The following is a 24089-nucleotide window of genomic DNA, read 5'->3' on the forward strand; positions in this document are numbered from 1 at the left end:
GATACCCCTGTGAAGAAACGTCCAGGGACATAATGGTGCATTAGTGTAGATACAGCAATGACACTGAATAAATCATAGGCACACTTTCAGATGGAAATAATATTTTGTGGAATCAGTTCAGGTCAGATAGCTTTCAATTGCTTCTGTTTTCAGAACTTACTTTCAAAAAAAAATTGGACAAATTGTCTGAAATTGCTTGGCAGCAGCACTGAGGATGGTTTCCCTGTCTTTCAACTAGTAGGACGATTTGAGGCTAATGTGCAAGCAAGTTTAGGAATATCAAAATAGTTCTTTCCCTCTAAAATTCTCTCATTCATGCATGGGTTCCTGATTAGTCTTTGAAACTTTGGAAATAAAATTTTTGTTTCAGTACCAATGTGCTTTAACGGTCATTACTTTCTGTACCTTTTTTCTCACTCTTCCTATGTTAGGGGAAGTAATTTGTATGATTGGTAAATGCAGAAGTACTTAGCCATTGGTGTGTGCATGTGTGTGCATGTGTGTGCATGTATGGTTTCTGTTCTTTCAGTAGACACAAAGCTTCTGAGTATCCATCCTCTGTTGCTTGATCTCGAGTCGTACTGGCTAAGGTGAGAGGTCCTAATTCTGATACGTGCTATTCAGAATCCTATTTTTGTTGCTCCTTTATAAATTATACCTTCAAACATCTTCTTTGTAGATTAAAGTTGAGCATGCTTGCCTCACACCTGCCACATTTTGTACTGACCAGAACTCACATAGATAATTTAAAGAAATGCTACTTATTAACCTTATCTTTAATTATCCTGCATTCTTCAGAAATGAGTTTTTGGTCCTCTATCATTTAAATTGATCATTATGAGCTTGTCTTATGACCTTTCTGTCTGCTTATTAATCACTTATGTTGACTAATTTTATTATTTAACAAAAAATGTAGACAGGATTCTTGAAATACTTTGCCAAAGACTGATATTTATTAATCCTTGTGTCTTATTTAGATGACAGGATGAATACATTTTAGTAAAGAATTGAATTGTGCAGTTTGAACAAAAATGGAAGCGAATATGATTAAATAAATGAATGAATAGAAGAATGCCAATATTTAGTTATTTAATCAGTACATAATTATGTGATAGTAAGACATGGCTAATACGATGAGGATCAAAACCCTCCATTTCATCCAATGTAATAGCAGCTAAATTATGTAATGCAATGCACCTTCCTTTAAAAACTAGGTTTTTTCTTTTATTGTCAATTTTTGCATAAGAATATCTAAATCACGGGGAATTTCAGAGATTTTTTTTAAGTTTATGAAATTCTCAAAAATGCAACCTTCTTTATTCTTTCTAGAGCTTTTCAAGTCTGTTGGTAAAACCTGACAAAAGAAGAAATGATGTAAGCTGGGTATGCTTTGTCCATGCCAGTATCATGGCATGGAAGGGAAGGAGCAGAAAGATCACCATGAGTTCATGACAAATCAAAGTTTAAGAATATAGAAAGGTCATGCCTTAGACAGATGGGGGGAGGGTGGGGAGAGGAGAGGGAGAAAAACAGAGAAAGAAAGAGAAGGAGGAAGCGAGGAGGGGAGAGGGACTCTGAGTAAAGCTTCAATCAGTTGGAGGTGCTGTCTGCCAAGTCTGAAGAACAGGGTCTGATCCTAGGCTCTACATAGTCATAGAAGAAAACTGATTTTCAAATCCTCCTCTGACCTCTAAAATAGGCCATGCCCTATCTGTCATCACGCATTCATGCATGTGGTCAAAAAAATAAATAAATAAAGATAGAAAATGAAGCCTGGCCTGAGTGAGAGAAAAGCGCATCTAACCCTTGAGAGACTTGAGGTCCCAGGGAGTGGGGAGGTCTGCTGGAGAGGTGGAGAGGTGGAGACATCTGCTTGGAGATGAAGGGTTGGGAGGAGAAATGGGATGAGGAAGAGTTGGAGGGCAGGTGATAACAACTAGACTCTAAAAAAGATTAAATGATGATGATGATGATGATGATGATGATGATAACATAATAAAAATAAATGTAAAAACAAATGTGATTATATATCTGAGTTGAAGAAAAATGATGAATTCCTTGTGCATGTATGTGTATGCATGTGTGCATGCATGTATGTGTGATTGTATATGTGTTTGTGTTTATTTAAGGAAGATATAGACTAGAAAATGAAACATAAACATTCTTAAGTAGTTCTTAAATCTATAGCTATGTAAGGTCTGTATATATGCACACACGAGAAGATATAGGTGTTATTTGGCTACAAGGTAAAGCAAGGCCAATATATGCTTCACTCACCAGTAGCTAAGAATCCGTCAGTAGGATATTTAAACAATGCTTTAATTATATTATGGATAAAACTAAGGCAGTAGCATTACAAAACTAAAGCAGACATGTGCACTAGTAATAATAAAGAATGAATAAAAGAGTAAAAAGAATTCTACATATTTTATTTTTAGAAGATTCAGTATAATCTTTTAAAGAAGTGGTCAATAAACACAAATGAAACATGTTCAAAATCTAAAAATAAAGAAAAAATGTAAAACAGAGCAAGTAAATAAAATAAAAACAAAAAAATAAATCAAAGCTCATTTGTTAGGGGAAGCGAATTTTGGTTACTGCAGGACAGCCATCAGGTCACTGATACCGAACTTCACTACTCAGGATCCTGTCTCCATCAGGTGCATCATCAATACTTATGGGAAAGGCTTCTTGGTGAGTGAGTGGTATGAGGTTAGTTAAAATAATTTGCTTGGGTGAACGTATTAGCAGGCACTATTAAAAGAAAAACAATGCATCTTTAATAAATTTTGAATTGAATAAGAAAATCTGTGCTCAAGAGAAAACTCAGCAGTTAAAAAGCACCAATTTCTAAAGTAATCTTAGTGTTTATAAGTGTTTGCAAGAACTAAAGTGTAAACAAAATAATACTGGAGGGACGCATAAAAAAAAGGTAGCTAAAAGAAAAACATTGAATGTATATAAGAACTAACAAATTAGCCTACAAATATTGACCATCATTAAATGTAAAGCATATTTAAGGCATATGTCCAACCTAGCATAAAACGAGTTTAGGTAACTGTGTTTCAACAGGCAAGTGAGGAATAAAAAGATAATGTTTCTATACATGTTAATCTACAGAACAAATAAATCACCTACATCATCACAAATTATTTGAAAATGTCTACAATGGCTCATGCTCTAAGATCAAGAATTGATAAATGGAACCTCAGGAAACTGGAATACTTCTGTAAGGCAAAGGACATAGTCAATAAGACAATTAAGCAACCCAAAGATTAGGAAAAAAGTTTTCACAACCCCACATCTGGTAGAATGCTGATATACAAAATACATAAAGAACTCAAGAAGTTAACCACCAAAAAAACCAAACAACCCAATCAAAAATAAATAAATAAAATAGAACTAACCAGAGAATTCACAACAGAAAAATCTTAAATAGCAGTGAAGCACCTAAAGGAATGTTCAACGTCCTTAATGATCAGAGAAATGCAAATCAAAACAGCTCTGAAAGTCCACCTTACACCAATCAGAATTGCTAAGATCAAAACCTCAGGTGACAGCACATGTTGGCAAGGATGTGGAGAAAGAGGAACACTCCTCCATTGCTGTTGGGATTGCAAACTGGTACAACCACTCTGGAAATCAATTTGGAGGTTTTTCAGAAAATAGGAAATAGATCTATCTGAAGACATAGCAATCCCACTCTTGGGCATATACCCAAAAGGTGCCCCACCAAGCCACAGGGGTTACATGTTCCACTATGTTCATAGCAGCCTTATTTGGAAAGCTAGAAGCTGAAAACAACCCAGCTGTCCCACACCAGAAGAATGGAAACAAAAAACTGGGATTCAATTGTATGATGGAATACTACTCAGTTCTTAAGAACAAGGACATCCTGAGTTTTGCAGGCAAATGGATTGGATGGAACTAGAAAAATATCATCCTGAATGAGTTAACTGAGACCCAAAGGACATACATTGTAGGTACTCACTAATAAGTGGACATTAGCAAAAACAAACAAACAAACAAACAAGGTACAGAGTACCCAAGATATAGTCCACAGAACTCAGAAAGGTCAACAAGCTGAATGGCCCAAGTTAGGATACCAATTGGGAGGGAGAAGAAAGCAATCAGAAAGGGGGTAGTGGGGAAACTGGGTGGGAAAGCAGGTAGGGGATGGGAACAGGGGAACATGATCTGGTATTGGGTGTTTGAAAAGGACTGAAGCCCTGAGGGCCAGCAGAAAATGGAAACAGTCAACCTTGGGAGGTAGAAAGTTAGGGAACCCTCCAGAATATACCAGAAACCTGAGAGGTGAGAGACTCTCAGGACTCAAAGGGAGAGACCTTATGAAATTCCCTACAGTGGGGAAAGAGGCCTTGTAGAGACCACCTCCAGCAGAAAGTTAGGGTGTTAAATGAGGGATAGGGTTGCTATCCCACAGTCAATACTCTGACCCATAATTGTTCCTGTCTGAAAGAACTGCAGGGATTGAAGTGGAGAGGAGCCTGAGGAGAAGGAGGTCCAGCAACAGGCCCAAAGTGGGCTCCAACTCAAGAGGAGGCCCCAAGGCCTGACATTATTACTGAGAATGGAACACTCACAAATAGGAGCCCATCATGACTGTCCTCCAAAACACCCATCAAGCAGCTGAAAGCGTCAGATGAAGAAATTTGCAACCAACCAAATGGGCAGAAGCTGCTGACCCCTGCCTGTGGTTGAATTAGGAAAAACTGGAAGAAGCTGAGGAGGAGGGCAATACTGTAGGAAGATCATCAGTCTCAATTAACCTGAACCCCCAAGATCTCTCAGACACTGGGCCACCAACCAGGCAGCAAACACCAGCGGATATGAGGTGTCCAACACATATACAGCAGAAGACTGCGAGGTGTGGGTTCAGTCAGAGAAGGCGTACCTAACCCTTAAGAGACTGGAGGCCCCAGGAAGTTTAGATGTCTGGTGGGGTAGGGAATGAGGGGGTAGGGACATCCTCTTTGAGACAGGGCTCAGCAAAAAAGTATTGGATGGGGAACAGTCAGACGGTGGACTTGGAGGGGGATAAAATCCCAAGTGTAAAAAAAAAAAAAAAAGATTAAATAAAATTGAAAAACAGCAACAACAACAACAACAAAACCAACAAACTGTCTACAACATGGATTTCCTTTTACATAATACTAAAGTGTGGTTGTCATTTTTTTTTCATTTTTACCAATTTAAACAAGAAAGTGTTGTGCATAATTTCAACCACACCACAAAAAATTGTTTTCTTTTAAACAATGACTGAATGCATAGGTTTGTCTAGATCTAGAATAAGCACACTTCTTTAGTTACATAGAAAGTGTACCCTAGACATATTTACTACTTAATTTAGAATTAACTTGCATACCTCAAAAATCTAATCTAAGAAGTAATTAAGTAAGAAAAGTTTCTGATACAATGTGGGGATTATAAGATATTTCAGAAAATAAAATAACAATAATCAAACCTATTATGTGGTATTCTAATTAATAAGACAAGAATCTTTATCACAGACGCACATAACAAAAACCTGATTCTGAATAAAAGATTTAAAATGAACTCAGCACATTTTATCTTCAAAATAAAATCTAGAGAAGAGTTAAGTACTTTGTTAGGAATACCCTTGTAGAATTTACCAGAAGAATATCAATAACTTTTATATTATTTTACAGTGTATCACTATCAAACACATGTGATTGTTTTATTATATATAATCTCTCTCCCAGCTCTGGTCTATATTTTCATTATTTATTATAGAGACAATAATTTACATTTCTCCTAACCTTTCAGTGTAAGAGCTTAAACCATGATCAAAACGTAGAAGGATAATTTTCAATGTATTTGAACAGCAACTACGATTTAGAACCAGTTGGTTGCTACAGCAATCTTGCCCCCTGGGTCTCGGCTTCAACATGACCCCATATGCCATCCAATAAATCGCATAAAGACATGTGCTCAAAATAAGTCAGCTCTTCACCTCATATGTGTGAACAATTTTACATATCCATAATTGTCAATATGGCACCCTTCAGGACACGTTAGCATCTCTGGGCAGAGAGCCAGTCAGCCTTATGTTCAGTTACACGTGAGCCAGCTGGACATCTGACAGGTGCTTCGTGTTAGTTAACTGCTGTCATCCACAGTCTTTAACCCTCCAGTGACTCTAGTGTTCTGAAATGGGTCTCAAAGAAATAGGTCCTGACCCAGACGGGCGAAGTGTAATGTGGTTACCTTACAGTGATGACAGCACTTGTGTTATTAACATTGCAAGAGGGGTTCTGACCATTCTGGAAGCTCTATAAAACGCTCAGTTGTGAAGAAGGGCACTCCTTGATTCTGATCCTTACACATGTGATTAAAAGCCAAAGGCATTGTATATCAGGCCTCAGCAAAATATACTGACATGACCATCAAGGTGACAGAACTCTATCATGCAAGAGGCCTCAGTTCATTAAAGTTTCCTTATATTTGCAGACCCTCTGAAGACAAGCAGATTGCTAATCCATATCTCATGAAGAACTATCAATAGAGAAATGTTTACCAGGAAAACAATGGCCAAATAATTAATTCTGGTTAAAAATCATTATTAACATCAAAGTCACATAAGTATTGAGCACCTAATGTCAATAATGTTATTTAAAATTGTGACAGGAATAGTAGCCTTGTGTACAACATTTTCAACAGAATTATTGGTCACCTCTAAGCATGATGAAGTGAATGTTCCCTTTTCAAAAAACAATAGGATATTAAAAGATGAGAAATAGTCTATATGTGGTTATAAGGCACATATTCACTTAGTCATATTGTTTCTAAGAATTACTTAGAAACTACAGACTAAGTCCCTTTACATAACAATTTCGGCTTGAAAGTTTCCTAAAATTTTTCTAGAAAATATATTGAAACATAAATATATATTGTTTATAATATATACTTTATAATAATATAACATATAATATAAATGTTTAAGTTAAATAATTATGTTTCTCTCTACATGTATTTATAACATATAACATATACAATGTATTTTTTTCTTTACCTAAAATAAACTAAATGTTCATGACAGGCAAACTGGACTGCTATATATCTTTAAAATGATTAAGGAACATTTTTGTACATGATCACAGATTAATCTTAAAATATTTTAACTCATACACTAATGTAACTATAGTATTACACTTGAGACACAGAGTGGGGGTAAAATACAAATATATATATATATATTTATATATGCATTGCATATATAATAGTGTTTTTGGTTTATGAGGAAAATATTAGTAAAAAAGTGAAATTTTTATCCACAGAGTATAAAAATATATTATAGGAAATGAAACAAAGTCTCACTGCTCTGACTATATATCTTTGCAGCCATATTAGAATTTAGGTGCGTGACTTTTTCAGTAATTCTAGAGCAAAATCAGTGATGATTTTCTTAAACTGGGAAACTTGAAATGGAACCAAACTAATATCTTTATCATTTAGTCACATGATGATTTTAGTGATGATAGAACATATTAGTTTTACCAAGTAACTTTACCAGATTAGGCATATGTGGTTCAAAAGAATGAAAAGATATATCAAAAGTATTCAGTGATTTTATTAAATAAATCATGTTATGGGATGAAAGTTTCATTTTATTTATGGTTTCCTGGGAATTTCATCTTTGATAACATGGAAGAGTGTGTAGATCTGTCACGATAGAATGAGTATTAGGCACTTACAGTATATAGTGGATTAGTGAGCTGAGTCCATACCACAAACATAGCTGGGTGCAATTTTTCAAATCCTTCACTAGTGACTGTTTCTGCCACACAGACCCTACATTGAAAAGGTTCCCCGGTCTGCCAGAAGAAGGCCACCATCTGGGGACCAGGCACTGAACCATGTGTACCAGTGCAAAATGTTGATAATGAAGATGGTCACATTAATAATATTAGTGCTATTGTTTTCAAAGCTTAGGAATAGTTACATAAATAGAACATAAAAGTCATAGTTAAGAAAATAAAATATTTTGATAATGTGATTTAATCTTTTTTTAGTTTAAGGACAAAGGAAGAAAAGTGAACCAAAGGAATTAAGAAAGCATTTATTCTAATACAAAGGGGACTTCTGGTGTCCATTTTATAAAATAAATAATTTATCAGTGGTAAATATAATTTGGTACATTAACAATGGGTGTGTAAACACAGAGGAGTTCGACCAATCTTGCCACTTTGCCTCCTTCAATAAAATAGCATTGGTACAATCTCTAGTGAACATTAAAACATGAAATACTTGGCAGATGCACAACTTGTAGCAGAGAAAGAAGCAATGGACCTCAAAGAACTCTCACATCTCCTAAGAATAAATAAACAATAAAAAAAAACACAAATAGACTAAATTCAGATGGAACAATTTATTTGTTCTAATTAACTTATATGGCAATAAAGAGAATAAGAAATATAGTTAATAAAAATATTAAAGAATATTTCTTAATTCATGCAGAATATTGGGTTAGTTAAATTAAGCAACAATTATTTCTTTACCCAGGTAAGCAAAATTTGAGGCTGTTTCGTGAATGCAAATGGAGTAAATAATGACTAAAATGATTGCAACATTTCGGATCGTGGACTGTGAAATAGAAGAGCAAATTACTTAGTCATTTGTGTAGCAAACTGACACTTGCAAACTGGAGAGATCTTAAATACTATTGTTATTTTTCCTTTGTTTGGTTATTAAAAATGACATTTAAGCATGTTGATTTTCTCAAATGCTAATAGAAAGAACTCACAAAAAAATACACAGCATGGTTGCATCATAGGAGATAATGCTGTGCTAATTATTGTATTGGTAGCATCTCTTTGTTAGAAAGGTAAATAAAACCCACAACGTGTTCAATCATTTTGATTTCCACTTCCTATTAAAGTCTACTCTCTACAGAACATTTTATTTCATGCTTTACAAATACACTTATTTCTATTACCAATAAGTGTTCTGTCATTCCAAGAAATTATGTTATGATCTTCAAAAAGCTTCTAAAAGGAACAATCAGTAGTGCTCTAAAAAGATGCCTAACGGTGACTATGCTCCCAACTTTGTCATGTGAGCTGGGACATAATGTCTTAACTATTCTTGCAGTCAACAGCTGTGGTGCACTACATACCACAGGACAGATACAGTCATCAGGTTTGCTAAACTTTAATCATGTGGGACTGAAAATCATTCACATGATTCATTTTGATATTCACAAATAGCCTTACAGTGTTAGATTTTTTTAAAAAATAAAGTCGAACTTTCTTAGAAGTTCACTTTGAAGCAAAGTTCATTTCTCACATACAACCAATTCCAATCCCCACAACATTAGTTTCCCTGTGGCCAAATTAACAAACTCTTAAGTTTCTTTCAGTGTAAGGAAATATCACACAAACTATAATGCTGGCAGAACATAATTTAAAAGTTAAAAAAAAATAACTCCATTGTAAACTTGAATATGAGCATTCAGGAAATATATGTCGTCTTGCAAATAATGGATTAATTAAAATTTGGCAGGTTTGTATTATTTGATCATGTAAGATACATTACAAAAAAACTTAAGGAAGGGAAGGTTTATCAAGGCTTACTGTTTCAGGGGAGACAGTGAAGTAGAAGTTTCTGGATGTCATGTGATGCACACTCACCAGGTGTTTTAGTAAGACAGACCTAAATGGCATTTTGCTGATGCAAGACTTATGGGAGGACATGTGATGTTTAGAGAAAGTATAAATAAGACTCAAGGGCCAAGGATGGAATTGTCCCAGGGAACTACTTCTAAACAGGTCCACATCCCCTTGACTTGTTTACCGTCTTTCTTTCCCTACCTTGGGCAATGGGCTAGCAGGGGGTCAAAGCATTGTGAACACTTAATAAAAGTTGGTTTCTAAAAAAAAAAAATCTAAGCCTAACATTCTACACCGGCAGTCTGTCCGCGTAGAAGCCATAAACCTGTAGCATGAGTCTAATAGTCATATTATATCTGTAGTCATGAAACAGAAAGAAATGTTGGTCCTCAGTCTATTGTCTCTTTATTATTCATCCCACCCTGCATGCATACACAATGGTGCCAGCAACAGTTGAGGTAAACAGTGCCACCTTTCAAGTTAAAAATATCTAATCCATTACAGGCATGCATGCCCCTCTGCTTCTCTTCTGGGAGATTGTAGGTACTGTCAAGTTGAAAATATTAACCACCACGTGTGCTAAATATCACTTTAAAAAATATAAAAAAAGAATGTGTTTCAAATCAGGGTGACAAATTATGTAACATATTGCACTGGTTTGATACTTTTTAAAGATTCTTACTGTGTTTTATGTATAAGATTTTTTTTTCCCTTCAAGCTTGTATGTGAATCATTGTACATACCTGTGGGGAACCTTATGATTGTGAACCATCAGCTCGGTACTGGAAATTGAATCTGAATCCTCTGTAAGAACAACAATGCTCCATTACTCATTGTTAATGAATTTGCTGAATTATATTCTCAGTTTCACGGTGTGGTGCTTTCTGTATCAAGACACCAATGCAAATGGACACACTGTGGCTTTCCTCATTACTCTATGTGTGAGCACTGACAGTGTACAGGTGCTTCAAGCATAGCTAAAACATGGTGAATAAATGATTACTTTGACACAAAGAGGTGGGTTTAATTGGCCCCCTTATTATTACCAAGAGTAAACATAATTGCTGCCCCCAAAATTACAAGAAATCTCCAAATATACACCCTGACGTAAGATGAAGGAGAAACATTCTGCACTGTAGGAAATGCCAGCAGAAAGATTCTAAATCTTTTTGCTCCTTAGAGTAATCTAAGTGTCATTTTAATTGTGAAATTCATCTTTGACATGTGATTAATCAGACTTCTTTAGGAAAACAGAGGACATAATCTTAACTGTGACAGCTGCTCAGCTCTTGAAGATATCAATTATATCTGTCCCCCAGGCTTTGAGAAGCTGAGCATTCCAAGTTCCCTCAAGTGCTTCAGATGGTGCACTGTCATAGTCTCATGTTGTTCTCTGTCTTGCTCAAAATATAGCCCTCAGAGCCAAGCTAACACCTCCTCTGTGAGGAGACCAGCTTGTGTGAAGGCACAGACCTGTTCTATGTAATCCACCTTCCATTAAAACATCCTGTTCCCTTTTGTGACTTACCTCCCCTCCCCATATCCAAAGTAACTTGAACCAGGCTTCTAATAAGTGAATTTTCTACTTCTTATCTGGGTTTTTCTAAAAGATGCACTCACTGCCTATTATTATATAAACCATTTTAATAAATCTTAATTTATATTAATTACGAGAAAATATACCTTTTTGAAGTATGTCTACAGAAGGTCTGCTTATAGATTATCAGTTGTGTTCCTCACCAGGTTAATAAAACAAAGAGACTCACTTTCTTCCTATTTGCTGTTCTCAAGTGACTGTATGCCAAACTGCAGAAAATACATTTTAAAACTAAATAACAATATTAAATAGACCAACATTCACAGGCATGTGAAGATAATATTGCCTTCTAGGAATCTAGAACAGATGATCCTTCTAAAAATGTAAGGCAGAAAGGGAATCCCCTAGAGCTAGTGGCTGATCATAACTATGGACAAATTCATTGGCATTTTTTCCTACCAAGAAGTAAAGTTTACATTTTCACACCCTGTATCCAGGGACATTCTGATGGTCTTGACCATTAAAAATGGTGGAAGTACAATCTTCAGTGTCCCAGTACTTTCAAAGCTAGCTTTCCATGTCTGATCTCCCTGAGTACTTTGGTGCTGATGCTGGTATTGCACTAGAGGTAAATCTTCTAATGGTTATTAGAAGAAAGGGACCATGATCCAACAGAGGCAGCTGTTTCCCAAACTACAGATGTGGCCTCTGGACTGAACCACATTCGAACACTAATCATTTGCCTCCTAGCATACCTACTACCTTCAATGTGGAAAGAACTGAACAGCTGAGTATAGCCTAGATTTTGATATTTTAAGATGGTAACTTAAGGTCACTGACTTTATGGTTATATTTGTGCAGTAATATATATCATGTGGGAAAACATTGGAGGATGAGGCATTCATGAGGGAAAAATAATATGTGTTAATGTGAAGTAGTCTTGACCATTTGAGATTTTGTGGTCCAAAATAGCACTTTGGCATTCTATTAGAAAAGGGTTTCTAATTAAGAAAAAGGAGTTGATGGAAATCTTATACACAGACTTGTATATAATAAATACAAGAATTGATTACCCTGAGAGAAGCAGTGGTGATCCTGTGTAAACAACAAGAAGGTTACTAGAGCTGTCTCTAAAACAGTAATCACAGACACAGCATTGGTGTACTGAGGGCACATACCCAAGAGTGACAGGAGAGGCGCCTGAGGTGGACGCTGCTATCAAATAGCAAGATTTCCTACTGGCATAGAAAGGTTGTGATCTGTGGTAGAGATGACATAATTAAGACATTACAACAGAGAGAATGAGACACTTAAGTGAGGTAAAATAAAGAATAAAATATGCTTAAAAGGGAAGAATTCCATTCTCTGTTTAATGGTGAAACTAATGTACAGATATCAGAATATTAGAAATCAGTGTTTTCTTAGGACTCATCTAAGTAGGAAGAATTGAGTTATAAGGGGAAAAGAGTCATCTAAAATGATTTTGCAAACCATTGGCATCATCTAGGCACTCAGAAGATATGGGCAAGAAGTAACTATAGAAAAATTTCAAAATGATGAATGTTGAAAATAATAACACAGAAATGCAAAGTGGAGATGAAAACCTGATGCAATGAGAGTATTATTGTAAATGATATATGATATCAGGACCTCCCTCTGTTTCCACTTTGATGTTGATTGTAGTAGTGTCCATTGAACTTATTGGCATAAAAGAGTAGTAGATATATCACTTAACAAGTCAGAAGGTTGGTAAAAAGCCAGGCATGGGTAGGGAACAATAAAATAAGGATTGGCTCACTGTATTTAAGTACAAATAGCACATTTCGAAGGAATGGGAATAACTATAAAAGTATCTGAATATGACATTGACAACTAATTTTAAATTTGAGCAATGTGATACTTAGTTAATGTAGCCATGAACATGGTAAACAGGAAGAACTACTATAGAAGACAAAAACAATTGTGTAGTCTTCAGTCTTGCAATGGTGGAAGGTCCTCTGAAGCATATGTATAGGCATGGCCCAATAACAGACTTCACCATTGAGTGTCTGTTAATAAACTGATATTTGTTATTATTATTATTGTTGTTGTTGTTGTTGTTGTTGTTAAAAGTGGTGGTGGTCAGTTTATTGTTTGATGCATTCCAAACAGGGAAAGAAAAGTTTGGTTTTTAAAATTTCCATTCTTTTTGTAACTGGGTAATGAGAAATTATTTTGTGAAGATGTAGTAAAATTATATCCTATAGCATCATAGTAGCACAGAAAATGGGCAAACACAGATATTTCATAGGTTTATAGTCATGGAATTTATGTCGGTATCTTTTGGGTAGTCGCAACTTGAGTAAGTTCATCATTATTATTCTAAGCTTAGAGAACATTCCATTAAAGGCAACAGTAAGAAAGCTGTACTGTGAATATTTGCTTTTAGTGTATGAGTCGCAAATAGCTTCTGATTTTATGCACTTATTTCTACAATGGGAGTAGGAAAAGGACATAGAGCCCTAGGGAATGAGAAATTCAATATCATTTCACACTCATTAACCATATAAAACCAGATGTCATGATCACTTCTGCAGAGAAATGACAAGAACAATGAATGATTAGGAATACAGCAGTTGATTAATGGCTCTATTTCAGTTGGTTAAAAACTTCTAGGTAATATCAGTCTCTGCTGCTGGAATATACTACATCTTCCTGCTTTAGCCAATATGTGTTTCACATTTTGATATTTGAGGGTAAATTCTTGTTTCATACAATAAGAACTATGAGTTTTATTTATGTAAGCATATATTGAATATGTGAATCTTTTTGAGATGCATAATATCTATTTTCAAGGAAAACTGAAAATATTTTTTTAAGATCTTTTTTCTTTCTTTTAGTCTTAGGAATGACCTGAGGAAACAGCTCAGAGGAAAGCACTTGCTGCATGTCGCAGTTTGTGTTCGGTTGATACTAAAACAAATTTAGGTGTCAGTATGTTTTATCTTACAACATATAGCTCATCGCAGAAGGAAGGTAGGCCAGGAACTCAACACTAATTCCCGGGTTGCTTAGCTGGCTTGCTTACCTACAGCTTAATGCTTCCTAAGCTCCTCAATCCAGTCATGGTGTATGCACAGTGGGATGAACCCCCCTACACTATTCTCAATTTAAAAATATTTTTCAGACACAATCCCAGGGAAATCTAATGAAGGCTGTGCCACATCTGAGACTTCCTCTTTCTTAGGCTGTGCCAGTGTACGCTTGGGAAAACTTGACACCTAATGCTAACAATGAAACCACGCATGTATGAAGACATCAGCTGCATCTTTAATGCAAATGTAAAAGCCATGCGTGTTTGTACACATCTATAATCTCAGGACAAGAGGTAGGTAAAGAGCTGGATACTTGGAACTACCTGACAAGCCAGTCTAGCTGACATAACTAACTCTAGATACCAATGAGAGTCCCTGCCTCAAAAATATGGCTTGAGGAAGATATCTAATGTTGCCTTCAGCCTCTGAGTATATTCTCATGGGCGCGCACACACACACACACACACACACACATGCACATACACACACACACACGTACATGCACACACATACACACATACACACACATACACACACAGACACACACATATGAAAACACACAGACAGAGAGGGATAGACAGAGATAGGCAGAAAGAGAAAGACAGAGAGGAATTTGGAGAGAGAGACAGAGGCAAAGAGAGAGGGAGAGGGAGGGAAAAAAGGTGGAAAAAGAGAGCACTTTTAGGTTTATCAATAACTGAATTATTTTAGTTAAAATGTCTTAATAGTTTGCTTATTGTATCTTTTTGATAGAACAATTTTTTTTATTCTGAGATATACTATAATTAAGAGAAACAAAATGAAGCATATCCCTTGTTAACTCTTGAGTTTCATATAATACTGAAAAAATAGAGCACATACTACTTGTGCCCACACAACAAGCATTTTTCCATGAGGTGAATTAGCACTTAGTTTCCCTTCTAGACTTGATATGTCTGTGGCCCGTTATGCGGCCATTTCTGCTTCTCCTTAGCAGCACTGCATCTCTAACCTTTACGCTGCTGGCATAAAGATGATTCTATGTTTAGGTACACAGATGTTTGTTTTTCTTAAAGATACACCAACTACTAAAAAGCACTCTTAAGAATGGATAAGCCTGTCAAAATATTTGCCTTTTATAGAGGAAGTAAACATAACTTATTTTTAAAATGATTACTTCTTTTAGTACTCTCATGAATTTAGTTCTCTGCAGTAAGATTAGGCAATCTCAAAGCCTACAAACCAAGTCATTTCTGGGAAGCGCATATCAGAAATAAGAGAAACTTGAACATTGTAGACCTCTGTCTATCTGAAAAAGAGATAAATACTCTGATTCTGCTAGTACGGAAAATGTTTGTTTCCCAGATGCTAGCTTATCTTTGGTGAATACAAAATCACTTGTTCTCTCCTTGTGAAAATGGAATGCAACTCTAACATTATGAAATGAAGGGCAGAAGGTTATCAATCAGCTAGTTCTTCAGTCTGGAGCGTACTGAGCGCCACGGACTTCAGAGTGATAAACCAGGACTGCGTGGCCATCCATATTCCTTCATCTACTAGCTTGTTATTAGTTAGTTGGTGGGTTACCTTTTCATTTTTATTTTGTCTAATCTCCACAAGTTGGAATGAAACCATAGTGATATTTTTTTCAGATTTAGTGTTTAAGTCCAGCAACTTATGAATCTCCAGAATCTTGCTGAGATATCGTTTGTTCACCTTGTGACTGGATTATCTTTTCATACATTGCAGACTGAAACATAACAATGGTGGACACATTGGGACCTACAGTATGCATTCTGATAACATCTTTACCTTAAGAAGGTCATTTATGGGGCTGGAGAGATGGCTTAGTGGTTAAGAGCACTGACTGCTCTTCCAGAGGTCCTGAGTTTAATCCCCAGCAACTACATGGTGGCTCATAACCATCTGCAATGGCATCTATGCCCTCTTCTGGTGTGTCTGAATTTACAGTGTACTCATATACATAAAATAAATATATATTAAAAAAAAGAAGGTCATTTATTTCAGGATAAAAAATTTCCCTACATGTATTTGTTTTTCATTTCCAAATTTGTAGGGTCTGGTTTTCAACAACACAAAAGCACTGTAGTAACCTTTAACAAGATATTGGACAAATTTACTATTTACTTAATGATAATTGGACCCTTTACATGTCTGTATATTTTATTAAAACATTATTATTAAAGTACACAATTTATGAGCATCTCTACATGCACTATAAAGAGACTCTATGGACTGCAGTTGCACCAAATGCAACTTAGCAAGCAGGAACAGGTGCCCGATTATTTTAAATAGTGTTGCCCAGTAGGACTATACCTAGTTCTCACCCACTGTTTTATGCCCTTCAAATTCTGAGATATTAAGTATGCATAGCCTTGATACTTTGATTTTATGAGTGATATTTAGTGTTACTTTAATTACGATTAATTTGGACGGTTAGTCATTTATTCATGTATTTGTTATTTATCTGTTGGCCTCCTGTTTTACAGTCAGTTTACATCATTGTTCAAATGATAAGTCATATTCTCCTCTTTTCTAATTGGCTATATTTTTCTCTGTTTGAGAAAATTAGGTGGCCAGGTCGACCATCTTTAAGATTATTTGTTAGGAGTCTGCATCTTGTGTTGAAATAGATTTAAGGTCATCTATTTTTTTTTTTTTTTACTATATTCTCTCTTTAAATGTACAAGCAATTTGATGATTTGCTTTGGTAATTGTATCTATGTGTGTTATGTCTTCTGGGGACTTTGTGCATCTGAGTTTAGGTGCCCTCTAGGGCTACAGAATCTTTTAAAGCTATAATTACTAACAACTGGGAGCAAGTCACCATGGATGCCGGAAACTGTACTCAGGCCTACTGCACGAGCAGTTTGTAGTCTTAACCACTGAGCCGTCTGGCCAGCACTGCTACTTCTAATTTTATTGTCATATAGCATAGTTCTTTTGAAGAAGACTAGTGCATTTCTACTCTAATATCTGTTTGCCTACCTATTTACGTTTTATATGCTCATCTTCTTATTTGCATAGAAACTGATCAGTTATCTTACATAGTTGATTGAAAATATACTTTTTTCTATAAAAATGATTGAAATACTGTCTTTATTCTATTTTCTCCATTTCTCCATACAGACATTAATATGCATTTTTTACTATTCCATGCTTCATTCTATCATAATATTTTCATTTTAATTAATAATAAATTATTTTATATTGTTTCGTGTAAGTTTTATCACAAATGTAAAGTTTACTTCAGCTTTAAATAAATTTTTCTGTCTTCATTATTTTAATCAGTTCCTCGGTTGAGTTTTGACTTAGGTAAGTAATTTATCAAATCTCTTCTTTTTTTCATTCCCCCAGAAATTAAATAGTAACAATTTTGTTATTACATAAGATCGTTATATATTTGATAAAACAAAGGCAATGAATGATAATGGCCTTATATATTTTTAATTGTCACTGAATACAGGTCATTGCTTGTCTTATTTCTACCATCACAAGGACATTAATGTGTAAGGTTTTATAGTGACATGAAGTAGCATATTTCCTTGGAACCAAAAACCAAACCAAACAACAACAGAAAGACTTGGAAGTCATGTTTTAATCCATAGTGAATTCAGCACCTCAATTGTTAAAACATAAGTAACTTCTCTCATTGTATGATATATATTAATAAGCTTTACCCCAAACATGGGCATGTTATCTGGAAACTATACTAAAACATGACATTTGGTTTGTAGGATTATCGTTTCCAAAACTTTTCTCCTGTATATTTTATACTGCTTATCACTGTGATGTTGCGATACTTCTTCTTATGGCAACAGTGAGTCACCTTTGTAAACAGTAACAATTGTTATTCATTGACAATTATTAGTGTACACAACAAAGTATGTTCATAGCCAACTCTGCCTTCACCTTCCAACTGCCTCCCCCAGTTCTTTCCTTCCTTTCCACTGCCCCCCTCCATTTTCTTCCTTTATTGTTTGTTTTGATGTAGACAGTAGAGGATGAAGCAGAGTGAGTCTCACCTGCATAACTGTTGTTTCTCCATATCTCTATCTAGTAATCATGCAGGTATCATTAGTTTGTCATCTATCTGTCTATATCTGTCTGTCTGACTCCCTGTTTATTATCTATCACATCATAAAAAGGGTTTGATACAAGTAAGACTCAGACTTCAGTCATATTTATCCTTGGGTCTGAGGTTTATTTACTATATAGTACATATACGTAAATATACAGTGAGACAAAGTATACATTTGTGAACAAAATTAAACTCCGTGTTTCAAATTAAAAGCTGAATCAATAAATTACACACTATACTTAAATTGGCATGCGAAAGTCTACTAGAAACACGCAGATCTGTTAAATATGTTAATGAGTAGAAACGCTGATATTTAGCCATTCCACTCTAATATAATGTCTGACCTAAAAACCAAAATCACAATTAAGAAGCAAAATGTATACATCTCCATGCATTAAGTAACCAGAAACAGAATTGTTCCTAATGAACACTTTTTAATGTTCAATGATAGCGTAAATTGTGGTGCTCTCATTCCAAACTGTTACTCCTCAGATTAATTTAATCTTTTTGCTTCGTGAAATATTTAAATGATTGAAGATTACACTTTTTTTTCTCAGTTTGGCTGACTGTTTCCTGCGATAAAATCTGCAAATTGCATATCTCTCTGGAACTTCAGAACTTATCTTTGTGAATGCTTCCACAGCTTTACTCCAGCTGATTGAGAGTTGAAATTCAAATGAAGTGCTCATCTCAAAGCCTTAGAGCTTTCATCCTCTGTGAAAACTCACCAATCAACAGTGGTACAGCCCAGAAAGAGAACTGGGAGGGAGCCCTTGTCCTCAGTATTCTGCAGACTATTAAGATCTGTGTCCTTTCTCTAGCCTGCCTTGATTGTTTACTTAAGCAGTCTCCTGGAGGTAAATTATCATGTGCCCATAGTTTCTGACAAGCTTTGGCTGTTCGAAAGGAACATGTCTATTACTTAAACATAGTGATTTAAAGCATATGGATTTGGTAGCACACTGATTCTCAGAATGCTGTGCTACTGTGAAGTGTGTCAATTTAAAGATGTGTAACTCTACACCATACCATCTTGGAACAAACACTAATGGTTATTAAGTTTAAAGCATCACAGAATCCCAGTGGGCAATGAGAAGTCAAACTCCCTCGTGAGAAATTCATCCCAGTAGCAGGGAAGCAGTGTTCCAAGAAGCTGAGATTATTTCCCTACTGTGAAAATATACTCTGAGATTTCAAATATTTTATTTATCCGGGCACATTCTAAAATGTTCATAATTTAATTGTGAATGATTAAAACAATAAATAGCTTCTCAAATATCTTATGTACACATGTGTTTATCATTACAAGGTGAGAAAACATAATTGTATGTTGAAAATATTAGCCTGCTATATAGACTTTTGACTGATTCCAGAAGTAAAAAATGTATGCAAATAAGGCATGAATCATAATACTAATAAGTTTAGCAACCAATTTAAAGCTTTTGGAATGTGTCTCATAAGCAAAAGGGTCTGATTTTCCACCTCTATAAAGCAAATATAAATATATTGACTGATTTAAGAATAGTTTTACTTTATATTCATATATTTTAGACAGTTTTACACTCAGAAAAAAGTCTTTAGAACACTCTACTCTAAAAATCAATTCAACAAATTTTTAATATTTTTTTGTAGAAAACAAAAGTGATAAGAATGTGAGATTTTTTAGGAAAATACCCATGTCTATTTTGAAGTAACAACCACACACACACACACACACACACACACACACACACACACAGAGAGAGAGAGAGAGAGAGAGAGAGAGAGAGAGAGAGAGAGAGAGAGAGAGAGTTTCTTCTAGGAAGAAAAATCATTCTCCTGAAATCTCTCTAATTATAATTTCTTATTACAGTTATAATATCTTACAACAATCTACATCTATTGGTTTACAGTCAATAATAAAACCCTTCATACCTAGGAAGGAATGTTATGAACTACACTTGTTTTCAAAGGAGTTCATATAATTCAGAAGCAATGTTAGCATAAATAAATATTCATTGATAATGAGTTTTAAGGCTTTATAATCATTCTTATCACCAAACACAACATCAGAAGGAAGGAAATGAAAACAAGGGACACTGGAGGAAGGTAGACAACACAGTGTTCTACACAAATAGTTGAGATTTCAATATGAAAGATATTTAAGTAAACTTTATCTTATGAAGCCAAATGAGGAGGGATTTGGGAATAGAAAAGCAATACCTGAATTCACACTCATCTTAACTTATGTGGACCCAGGCTGACCAAAGGAAGATCTTTTCTCTAAGAAATGGATGTTAGAGTCATTAGCATGCATTTTGAAAGAACTATTTGCTGCATTATTTTAGTAAGAATTGATGTTGTGGACTTGACACAGAATAACATATTTTTTAAATGAATTTGCTTTCACGAAAGAGTGAAATCTACAACTATCTATTCATATGATTCAATTATAAAAAAGAAAAGTGTATTTAAAAAAAAATCAGTATAATCCTTTTGCAGAAACCTGAGTCAGTGTACCATTTGAGTCAGCAGAAACCACGGTGTAGATGTAGGAATTGTTGCAGACCTCTGATCTCTGAACTTGGCACCACTGGGGCAGGGAGTAAACTGAGAAGTATCAGGCGATATGTGCTACCTAAATTGTGAAACCATTTGTATGCATGTTTGTTTTTTAATATTTGTCATACAAATGAGTATTGTTTATAAAGAGAAAACTATTTTTATTGTGAATATAAGAAAACTAAAGTTATGTTATTAAGTGTAGATGCTGGCTTTTATACTGACCCATCCAGCAGGTCCAGTTATTCAGGGTCCCGAAGAGGCGCTACCTGAGGGTCAAGGGGGGAAGAAAAGAAGGAGACCAAGCAAGGTTCTGATGTCAAGGTCTGTTTATTGAGATGAATGTACAGCATTTAAAGCTCTGAAGCAGGAATTGAAGCAGGAACTGAAGCTTAGGGAGGGGGAGTACTGGGACGTGCCCAAGGACATAAGGTGAATCATTAAACTGCAAGATTTTCTCCTTAGACACTGAGGCAACAGTCTACCGGGGACAAGTTCTTTGAAAAGGTCAAGCCCTTCTCAGGAATCTGCTCAGGGCAGGGCTCTAGCTTTGCTTAGTTCGGACGTCCGGTCCCCGACATCTCTACTTAACTATCCTTAACTATCAGTGGGAGGAAGTTCTGTCTATATGGTGTGCATCCACAACCAGCACCTGCTCGGTGAAGCCCCATGTCTTAGTCTATACAGGTTGCCCCCATGTCTGGCACTCTCACTTAGGTTTCATTATTTCCGCCAGGGTGGAAGTAGTGGTCTGAGATAGATCAGACATGCCTCACAGAGTGCCCAGCTCGGCCATGGTGAGCCACTCTTGCAGTTAGGACTGCACTCCAATGGCTAGGAACGATCTTATGCTTTAACACACCTTTCTGAGCTATACATATTGTGTTTTGTGAGAGTGGGCAACCCAGATCATGGACCCGTGCTAATCCTGTCATAGGGTCACTTCACAGCGGTGAGGTATGCGCCTGGTATGTGGCACCATATTATTGTCATTGAAGCTTCCACCAGCGACTGATTTTCCAGCCTGAGTCACAGGGTGTACTTTTAGGGTGGAGAAGTAGAGGCCAGCCGCGGGCGACCCAAGGGGCGTATCACACTCGCCTGTTGTCTCAGCCTCCTCACAATGGAGGCAGTGGTAATGGACTGAGCCCTGCTTGGTAGCTGAATCCACCTGGGCCTTGATAAAATCAGTCAACTTTCTAAGCACCCATGGACCAAAGGAGACGAGTAGCAGGAGTCCTATAAAGGGACCCAGGATACTGGGTAGAAGAGTGGTGAGCAGGGGAGAGGCAGAAAACCAGTTTTTATACCAGGCTTCACCCTTTTCTCCTTCTCTTTGTCTCTTTTGTAGACTTTCTCTAACTTTTTTAGGCTGTTTTTCTACTAATCCTGTCTTATCAGCATAAAAGCAACACTCCTTGAGGGCACCGCACAGACCCTCCCAGCTGGAGAAAAGAAGATCTAATCTTCCATTTTGTAGAACAACCTCAGCCAAGGAAGCGACTGAGTCTTTAAGATAGGTTATTCCTTGTTGAAGCTCACTGATGTCCCTGTCTATGGCAGCACTGAGATGATGATAACTCTGTTGGGAGGTGATCAGGGAGGCAACCCCAGTTCCTGTCCCCACAGCTGACAGGCCTAGGAGTACTGCAAGAGTCACGGCAGTGATGGGTTCTCTCTTTGTACGAGTGGAGGTGCCTCTTTCCCAGAACTGCAGGAACTCAAGATGGGGCCAGGGAACTGGTGCAGTGATGGTGGAGTTGGCAGACACCACATCTGGCACCATTAAGAATCACCCAGGTATAGTTGAAGATCTGGTGAGGCGATGTAGCAAGGGCAGACATGATGATGCTTCCAGGGATCCAGATGAAGGAGAACATGGTCAGCATGATCTGTAATTAAGCACAGTTAGACGTTTCCTCAGGGTTGTCCCCTGGGTGGGTTAAGGTGCTCGGGTAGCCAACGGGCGCCCCCAGTCTTTGAATCATAAATGTAGGCTGATCCACGTCCCCAAATGAGGACCGGATCAGGGCCATACCATTGGGATGTTAATGGGTCCTTCCATAGGACTGATGCATAATCATAAGAATTATGGGGGTGCCAAAGGCATTCTGCTGCAGTTTTTCCAACCTTGTCCATGACAAGGTAGTTAAGGACAAAGAGTGCATCATTTATAAATTTTTGTGATTACCAGGGAGGGGGAATAATATTCCCCCATTTGACTGTAATTTATGGATCATATTTTTAAGGGTTAGGTGAGCTCTTTCAACTATAGCCTGTCCCTGAAGATTATAAGGAATGCCCGTGACATGTTTAATTCCGAGTTGGGAACAAAAGTCTTTAAAATTAGAACTAGTATATCTAGGTCCATTATCTGTTTTAATAATTTTAGGTTGTGGGAGCACCACCAGGCATGCCAGAACATGGCTGATAACGTGGTTGGTGGCCTCTCCTGCCTGCAGAGATGCAAAAAGAAAATCACTAAAGGTATCTATAGTAACATGAACATATTTTAATTTACCAAAGGAGGGAAGATGAGTGACATCCATTTGCCAGAGCTCTCCAGGAACCAGCCCACGGAGCTTGACCCCTAGGTGGGGGTCAGGCAGAAAGGTTACGCAGCCTTTGCAATTACAGACTATTTGGTGAGCCTGTTCACGGGTGATCTTATATTTAATCCTAAGGGTTTGTGCATTAAGGTGATGTAAGTCATGTGCTTTTTTGGCAAGTGTTGTGGTTTGGTGTTCAAAGTGGGTTTTACCAATTTGCAATCCCACCAGCAGGAGAGGAGTGTTCCTCTTACACCACATCTTTGCCAGCATCCGTTTAGCCTGAGATTTTGATCTTAGCCAATCTGATTGGTGTAAGGAGGAATCTCAGGGTCATTTGGATTTGCATTTCCTTAATGACTAAGGATGTTTCTTTTGGAAGGAAAATTGCAAAATAATAGTAAAATTTTAATATCTTTTAAATCTGGTTTTATATTTTTACTTAAAGACAAATGAAAGATCACAATAGCCATGGACTTTATCCAACAGACTTTGGTGGAGTAAACATTTTTCTTTAACAATCAGTGGTGTCATGCTCGGTTTGTTAAGAAACATTGTCAAATCTCACAATCGTTGAAATTTGCCCACCTGTTGTCCAGAGCATAAGACATTATACATTTACATTACCATTTATTTAGGTTAACCATAAGAAATATT

The sequence above is a fragment of the Rattus rattus genome, chromosome 3 (assembly GCF_011064425.1).
Source record: "Rattus rattus isolate New Zealand chromosome 3, Rrattus_CSIRO_v1, whole genome shotgun sequence".
In the NCBI taxonomy this organism is placed as follows: Eukaryota; Metazoa; Chordata; class Mammalia; order Rodentia; family Muridae; genus Rattus; species Rattus rattus.